This window comes from Cyprinus carpio, chromosome A4 (genome assembly GCF_018340385.1).
Source record: "Cyprinus carpio isolate SPL01 chromosome A4, ASM1834038v1, whole genome shotgun sequence".
Taxonomy (NCBI): domain Eukaryota; kingdom Metazoa; phylum Chordata; class Actinopteri; order Cypriniformes; family Cyprinidae; genus Cyprinus; species Cyprinus carpio.
In genome coordinates, this window is record NC_056575.1 from 21118450 (window position 1) to 21126759 (window position 8310).

The 8310-nt window shown below is 41.1% G+C and overlaps 1 long non-coding RNA gene across 2 annotated transcripts; it reads right to left on the reverse strand.

Moving 5' to 3' along the window:
- Positions 1-1366: 1366 nt before the first annotated feature.
- LOC109069795 lies at positions 1367-4999 on the reverse strand. Of its 2 annotated transcripts, none has more exons than XR_006157066.1 (6): positions 3785-4999; positions 3348-3649; positions 2457-2599; positions 1953-2083; positions 1694-1793; positions 1367-1458 (listed from the first exon to the last, which is right to left on the reverse strand). It is a non-coding gene; the product is annotated as an uncharacterized LOC109069795 (long non-coding RNA). The 2 variants fall into 2 exon arrangements; XR_006157065.1 differs by having other exon boundaries at positions 1887-2083.
- Positions 5000-8310: the final 3311 nt, after the last annotated feature.

Sequence of the window (8310 nt, forward strand, 5' to 3'; positions counted from 1 at the left end):
CTTTTTGTCCTGTGAATGCCTTGCTCTCAGAGACTGTTAGTAATGTTATCATACGTTACTGCATCACTAACAGTTCCTCTCAGATGAGGACACATTTTCTTCATCCGCCCGGATAAGGAGAAGCACTTTAATTTCACTGTCACTCCAGTTGGATGACATTTATTTTATTTTACTATTATTTTTTGTTTTATTGAACATGAACAACAAAAAACAACAACGCCACATTTACAGATCAAATCAGATTAGAACAACCAAACTAGATATAGCTTTGATATAAACAATATACAAAGATTTTGCAAAATAACCAAAAAACAAAACATTAAGCAAGGGGAAATATATACATTACAATAAATTAAATTTGAGAAGAAAGGAAGAACGAAAAAAGAAGAAGGAAAAAAAAAGAAAAAAAAACTAATTCCCGGAACGAATTTACCGGTATTTTTTGAAAAGATCCTGTTCACACATGATCTCTTTACGGTAATTTACCAGTAATTTTCTGGAAAAGTCTGTATGTGTGCTTATGTCATGCTTTGCCAGTTTTTTCTCAATTGTTCCATTTCAATAACTTTTGTTGTGCTGTAGGTCTGTGAATAAAACCAACATCTAAATGTTCTTTTATGAACCAGTAATAAGACACACCCCTTAAATTTGATTACTATTTTTTATAAATTTCACAGGTGAAGCTTTTAGATGGAATAATTGTGCATTTTGCTCTTCGATTTGCACTTTGCAGATGGTCCCTATCCTGCACTTTTACATTGTAAGGTCTATCTGTTACAGTACTTTAAGGCAGATTAAAACAAATAAAACACTGTGTGTTCTCTTCACTTGAGCTCTCGTGCCACAGTTGGTAAAAATTTTTTAGCCAAACAGCATTGAGTGTTCACTTTCAGCGCTGATGAGTGTTGAAAAAAGAAACCTTGTAGAGGAGGCTAGCCTCCCTTCTGGTATCAAACAATCATCATAGAGACGTAAATTACTGCCTTTTGAATTATAAACCTTTGTTTTTACAAAATATTTGAATCTTATTAACTACATCCTGTTCTTCCATAGTCCTCATGAAATTTTGGAAGAGATGCTGAAGAGCTGTCCTGAAGGCTGTCTGAACTTTATCAAGACACAACTGTCGGGGGCTGCGAAAAAGGGAAGAGGAAGGAGGTTTAATAACGATCTGAAAGACCTGGCGCTGCAGATACTCCACAGCAGCCCGAAGGCTTACCGATACTTAAGAAGCATTTTTGCTCTACCCTCCAAAACCACAATATGCAGATACATTACAGGACGTGTGGGATACTTCTCTGTAAATAACAATTTAATATAGACTGCTTTACATTACCCTGTTTAACAATTTGAAAATGTACACAAAACTGTTAATTTAACTTACTTTCTTGTTCCAACAGCCAGGCTTCCTGCAAGGAATCATTTCCCAAATGGGAGTGATCACCTCCACCATGACCCCTGCAGAAAGAATGTGTACTCTGGTTTTAGATGAGATGGCCGTCAAGAGGCAATTTGACTATAACAAGAGAAATGATGCCATTTATGGCGTATCTCCCTCAGGCCATGCTGCAAAACAGGCAATGGTCATCATTGTTAGGGGCATTTTGGGGAAGTGGAAACAGGCAAGCCAACAACATTTTTTGTTGTTTTAAGACCAACATTTTTTTTTGCTGTGTATATCAAAAACATTTACCTAAAACTTTGTCCTTCAACAGGCCATGGGTTATTTCTTCTCCCCTGGTTCTATGGCAGCCGTGGAAATCGCCAGCATCATTAAGGATGCCATTCGGAACCTAGAACATATAGGGCTGACAGTATGTACTGGACAGACTTTTAAGCATCAACATTAACAATCTACAATTACTAACAAACCAAAATGTATTAACCTATTTTCAAGGTGCAGGCAGTAATATGTGACCAGGCAACGACTAACATCAAGGCTTTGCACCTACTTGGGGCCACCCTGGACCCGCTGGGTGGCGAGGATTCCCACTGCATTCTGGTAGGTGTTCAGAGGGTTCCTGTGGTCTTCGATGTCCCACCCCTACTGAAGTCCATCAGGAACAACCTCTTCAAATATGGTCTAAAGGTAAGCACAGTAAACACAGCAATCACATTTGTAATGATTTGTCTATGAAATGGTTTCATGAAGACGAATGGCATGACTAAGATACAACATTATTGCAATGATTCTCATACCAGCTCATATTTATTTACATCCATAGATCCAAGGCAAAGATGTTTTTTGGCGACATATTTCAAACTTTTATGAGCTTGACAAGCTCCACACCATACGCATGGCGCCAAAGCTCACTGAGAGGCACATATTTTTTGCCTGCATTTTCAAAAATGCGTGTTAGTTTGGAAACACAGGTGTTTAGTCACACCGTTTCTGCAGGTAAATCATCTTTGCAATAACTAGTAGCAGATTTTGAAGATTATAATGTAATACTGACCTCCTATTAAGTTCTCACATCTGTTGTGACCCAGGCATTTCAGCAATGGTGTCACTGAAGAGGCTGCTGGCAGAAGCAAAAGACACTGCCGAATTTATTGCCAGAATAAATCGCCTTTTCGATGTCCTGAACTCCAGGTAATTCTAAAACAAAACAAAAAAAAAATAACTTAACAAACATACAAACAACCAACTAACTTCAACCTACTAACTACAACCTACCTACTAACTACGACACACCTACCCATACATACCTATCTACAACTACCCTACATGCAGTCTCCCAGTTTCTGAGCTTTACATATTCCTTAATCCTTAATTAGGTCTGCCAAGAATTCAAACCCCTGGAGACAACCCCTTGGTACAGGAAGCCAGGAGAAGGAGAACTTGATTTGTCAACTGCATAAGCTGGGTGGCAGGCTGGCAGTTCAGGTCAGTCAATAAGAAAAGCCTAAGTGAACAACCAAGCTTCAGCAAATGAAATAAACAAACAAACAAACTAGCAGGTGAAACACACACTAACATGACATTTGTTAATAGCACTTCTTGATAAACTTATATTATATAAATTCTTATATATTATATAAAATTATACCCCTCTCTCAGATCTGGGCGTAAGCCACCACCATTCCAGAACGGAATGCAGCTCACAATCAAGAGCATCTTGATGGTCCAGAAGAGGTGCACAGATGCTGGCATGAAGTATTTGTGCACCTCAAAACTAAATCAAGAGGTAAATGTGACTGACTACAACAGACAAACAAAAAAAACAAAACATGTAGGCCTATTGGTACAGTAGCTTTTCCTGGAAGCCCTCCGAGGGACTTTCCCTACTCCATGTGAACTGTTGCATTGGAAATCCATAACCTAATCAAAATCATAAACAACTTACTTTCTCCCCCTTTTGTTTTTGGGTAGAATCACTTCTCCTTGGTCCGGGGAAAAGGTGGGCACAAATATAACCCCAGTGCACGGGAGTTCACCGCTGCTCTCAGGGGACTGAGTGTGTCCAACATTCTGCCTGCCCTCTCTTCATTCACATCCAATTGTGAGGTGGATGATGGAGTCACACTTCTGACTACCTCATCCGATGGGGCGACTCCCTCGACCTCAGCAACCACAGGTCTGCTGATGCCTCCGACCACCTCATTGGCCCTGCCTCTTTCACCCAAAGCAGAACCAATGGATGTTGACCTGGTGTCAGACATTGTGGAAGACAAGGTTATCTGCACTACACCATGACCCACAAAACAGCACAAAGACACACATCTACAGTTGTAAGTCACATGACACATTATCATATGCAATATAACATTGTATTTCTTTTACTTTTTAGACTGTTGGTGATTGCATCCTAGAGGAGGGCCTCTTTTATGTTGCTGGCTGGGTAGTCCGAATGCTTCATCAGGATGCAACAGTGAGGGCATGTCCTCACTGCAAAATCCTGCTGTTGGGTCCTAGACACCAGGACCACAGATGTGCTGCGAACGCCGAGCACCCTTTCCTGACGGCCAAAAAATATACACCGGCTGCCAACCTGATGAGGCCGTCAGAGGAGTATTTTGAGGCCATCCAGCTGTTGGAGGGGGAGTTCACATCAACACCTTCTGGCCTCACTCCAACATCACCAACCATTTGGAGATGACTCTAGAGACTCTGGGTGCTTTCAATAGCCTCCTCAGCACCCATCCAGAACATGCCAGCCTCATAGAATCGATCTCCATCAAGAAATTTGTGATATGCAGGCTGGGTGCTGAAATTAGACAGAGAAACAGGGCTCTGAGCTACAACAAATTAACAGCTGACAGGAAACTGTCTACATTTACATCATAGGTCGTTTAAATCTTTAAATGTTCAGTAGTTATACTACTTATAATTATAATACTAATATATATAAGTAGTGATTATGATACAGCTTGTGTCAAGATGATTTACGACTTTGACCTTTGACCTTTTGACAGGTTGAACTTCCGGTGACCTTATGATGGATGGTTTGAACTTTCCGAATGAGTTCATGGGTTAACCTATGACCCCTCCCCAGGCATCGATCATGTGGTTTTGACAGAAGCTATTTGCCGGTTGTTTGAACTTTGTCCAAGTTAGGTTGTTTGAACTTTGTCCCAGTTAGGTTGTTTGAACTTTGTCCCAGTTATATGGTTATGTGTGTGTGTGTGTGTGTGTGTGCGTCCCACTCCCATTACATTCATGAGCAGTATATAAATGGGGTCGGTGTGTTCTACATGCACTAGCAGAAAGGGAAACATGAGCTACATGAGCATGGATGGTTTATCCTCCCCTAAATCGCCAGATGCCGGGGTGAGCAACAGGATGGCGGATAGCCTGACTACGGCGCAGAGAAAACCTTTCGGACACATCCGTTTGACAAGTTTTCTCCATGAAATTTCGGAATGGACTAAAGGTGAATTTATGATGCGTAGTAACCGCGTATTCGGATACAAATTTCACAAACCAACTCGAGTTGTTACGCTCTACACCACTGACGGCCTCGGTGAGTTTCAGGCTGGGGAAGACGAGTGTCTGGTATTTCCTGAAAAGACTGGTCTCTATTTTACAAAACATGTCTGGAACGATCTGAATGACGGCGGCGAGGAGCCTTTGTACGTGGGGGAGTGGGACGGGGCGACCCCGAATGTCCGGTACCGTGTGGTGGGTGACCATACTCAAAAGAGGCCGAATGATTCTGTTTACTTATTCTCCTGTAAAGACAAGACAAAGCTCAACAACACTCGGTTGGGCCACATCCCGCCTAACGAGCATCACAATCTGTATGAAATGCAATTTTTGTTCAAGTGGTGCGATCTGGATCTACTGAATAGGGTTTTTTCAATCATCAACAAAATGTTCAAATGGTGTGACATGCATGACGGATAGAACAAAATTAAAGTGCAGCTGTTCCACCCTGAGCCGTCCCCGCACATTCACTACAGCCATACTAAAGCATGACGTTCGGACCTTGCCAAGCGTCGCGTATAAATCAAGGCTGAAGCCCTCCAACGCCGCCCCCCCCCCCTTTTCCACAGCGCTCATAAAATACGATGACCCAACCCTCCCAAGCAGCATTTATAAACCATGGCTGAAGACCACGTATGCAGCTGCTGTCTCTCTTTTGGCAGCATTCTCGACCCTCCCGACGACGACGCAAACCCTACATACTCCGACTGATGCCTGCAGTCCATCGGGCCTCCACAACGACTGGGTCTCGGCAAAAACGGTCAGACGGCGCATAGAGTTGCAATCGTGCTTTGAAAACGATTGGGCTCCCGACAACATCTTCACCCCTGAACCATCGGACCTCCAAAAACGAATTTCCAAGCAGGCCATAATAATCAACAGGTTCTCATGGTTTCTGTGGGAACTCAATTCAGAGAGCTCAGCAATTAAATATACAAATAAAATGTCTAACAATAAAAAGGTTATGGTTGGTCAATATGACATCACACATTAAAATCATTAGTAAATTTGCACATAACAGGAGGATGAATTATTTTGATTAAACTGATCTACCAGAGCTACAGAAGTGGCAGATGTGGAAACCCAGTATGACACAGAGATTTGGGAAAGAGAAACAGACTCAACTCACAAGCTACATACCAAGAGCCAGACACTGACTCAGAGGGTCTAAAGAGTACACCTGAAGCCATGAAGGTACATGAGGAAGAGCCTGGAGAAAATGTTTGGAGACAATGTCCAGAGGTGAAAAAATAAATAAATAAAACACATTCCCCTCTTGCCCAGCCAAATACTCTTTCACAATGTAAAATAAACCTACTGCACTGGGCTAAATGTGAAAATTTTATTCATAAGAATGTAATTCTCAGCTTTTCAGTATGAATCCCTTCATTCTTCATTTGTACAGAGTGTGGCCTCAGCATTCCGGTGCATCATTTGCGAAGTAGGTCTCCTGTGTCCCTCTATCTTGATGCCACTGGAGGAGTTGTGTCACAAATTCCAGAACAGCTGAAGCATGTGTTCTACTATGCGGTCGCTCTTTCAGGAAAGACTTGAGATGCACCACCTCTTCCCATTTGTGAAATGCTCTCCAATGATCACTCAGTACCAGCAATCACATTTTGGCTCATGCAATTTACATGTATTTGTCAAAATACACACAAATAAATATTCACCAGGTTTAGACTGATTACAGCTGGGCGTTAATACAAAGTGTGATGCTTGCTTTCAACAAAGAGCATTTCAGCTCTTTCCTCAACTAAGCATATGAGTTCTGCATGGGGAAAAAATCATGGGATAAAATGAAGTCATATACTGTCCTGCACATTTGCTCTGCGCACATTTTGAAAGCTGTCAGACAGGCAATCTATAGGCAAACAGATGACACAGGACTGAGAGACTTTGCCAGTATGCTTTTGCAAGACTCCAAAATGCTAGCAACATGACTGAATCAAGAATTGTGTTCTGTGCATTATGTACCCTGCTCAGAACCCCACAAAACACAAACCTGTATATTTAAAAAAGTCTTTTTATTTTGTGTAATTTCAAGATCCAATGAGGATACACTGGAAGAAACTACCCAATCTAAAGACTGGGAAATGTGTGAAAGTGAAGACAGAAGACATGCATCTATTATTGCCAGATCACCATTCTCTGCTTTTTTTCATCAGGCCATGAATGAAGTTAAGGAACAAGTGGCAGGTCATGAGACATGGTTAGCAAAAGAGGACAACCCATACTTTTGTCCAGGCATCCTCACTGTCCTCTTTGATATCTACCGTGTAATTTTTCTTCTTTGGAGTGTGAAGTATTTGAGGGGGATCATATAGGTGTGAGGTTTTCTGACCAATCCCCAGCCGGACCAATTACTTTAGGCAACAGAGACTTTAGAGCAAATGTGAATGTTGACTTTGGTGATCTCATCATTAACGGACTGCAAGTGGAAGAAAGCCGAAAAGTCAAAAAACAAGCGAAAATGGAGAAGTGTCACCGAACAGAAGAAAACTGGAATACCAGCAGGACATGAATTTCAAGCTGAGAACTGTGAAAAGGCTGATGTGTAAATAGGAAACTTTGAATAAGAAAATAATGAAATTGATAAGAGAGATGGCTGAGTATAAGATCCATCTCGAGTTGCAAGCATTAACAAATGGTTTAGAGTCTTTAAAACTTAAAGCTCCAGTTGTGATCACGCCTTTCTTTCTTTTGTTTTTAATTTTTAAAGGTATTAATCTTTGTGGTTTAAGTTGCTATATGCTTTGTTTGTTTAAAGGGTGAAACATTTTTCAATACACCTGGGGAGATGAAACCGTAACCGAGCTGTGTTGATTTTGCTGTGTATGCAGGTGTGATTTCTGTGGTTGAACAGAACATACTTGTACCTATGCATAAGAGGTGTTAGAGATATTTTTATGCTAGCATTTACGTGTGTTGCTGATCACCCCTGCATTCTTCCACTTCAACTCTTCAAACTCAACATTAGACACTATAAATTACATGAAATAAATAAAATGTACTCTGTTTGTGTATGAATACACTTGATAACCAAATAAGGGAGAATGCAGGGAAGAAATGCAAATGATATGCAAGGCTATAAAAGGTGTGCAAGGCCACACTTTGATGGTGACGACTTATTCGCTGTTATTTTCATTTTTATTACTTATGAGTTATTATCTATTAATAAAACGAAGCCATGACAAATGGTGATGCGAAAAACTTTATTAAAAGAAGAGTCTCTGAGTAATTTATTTATGAGTAACGTATTATCCTGATCTGAATGTTCCTACGAGCCTCAAGCAGCCCGGACTCAGCTGAGCAGTTGCAGGGGCCGGGGAGGATTCCAAGTCTTTTCGTCACAGATCCGGATTTCAGAGGTAAGAGCAAAT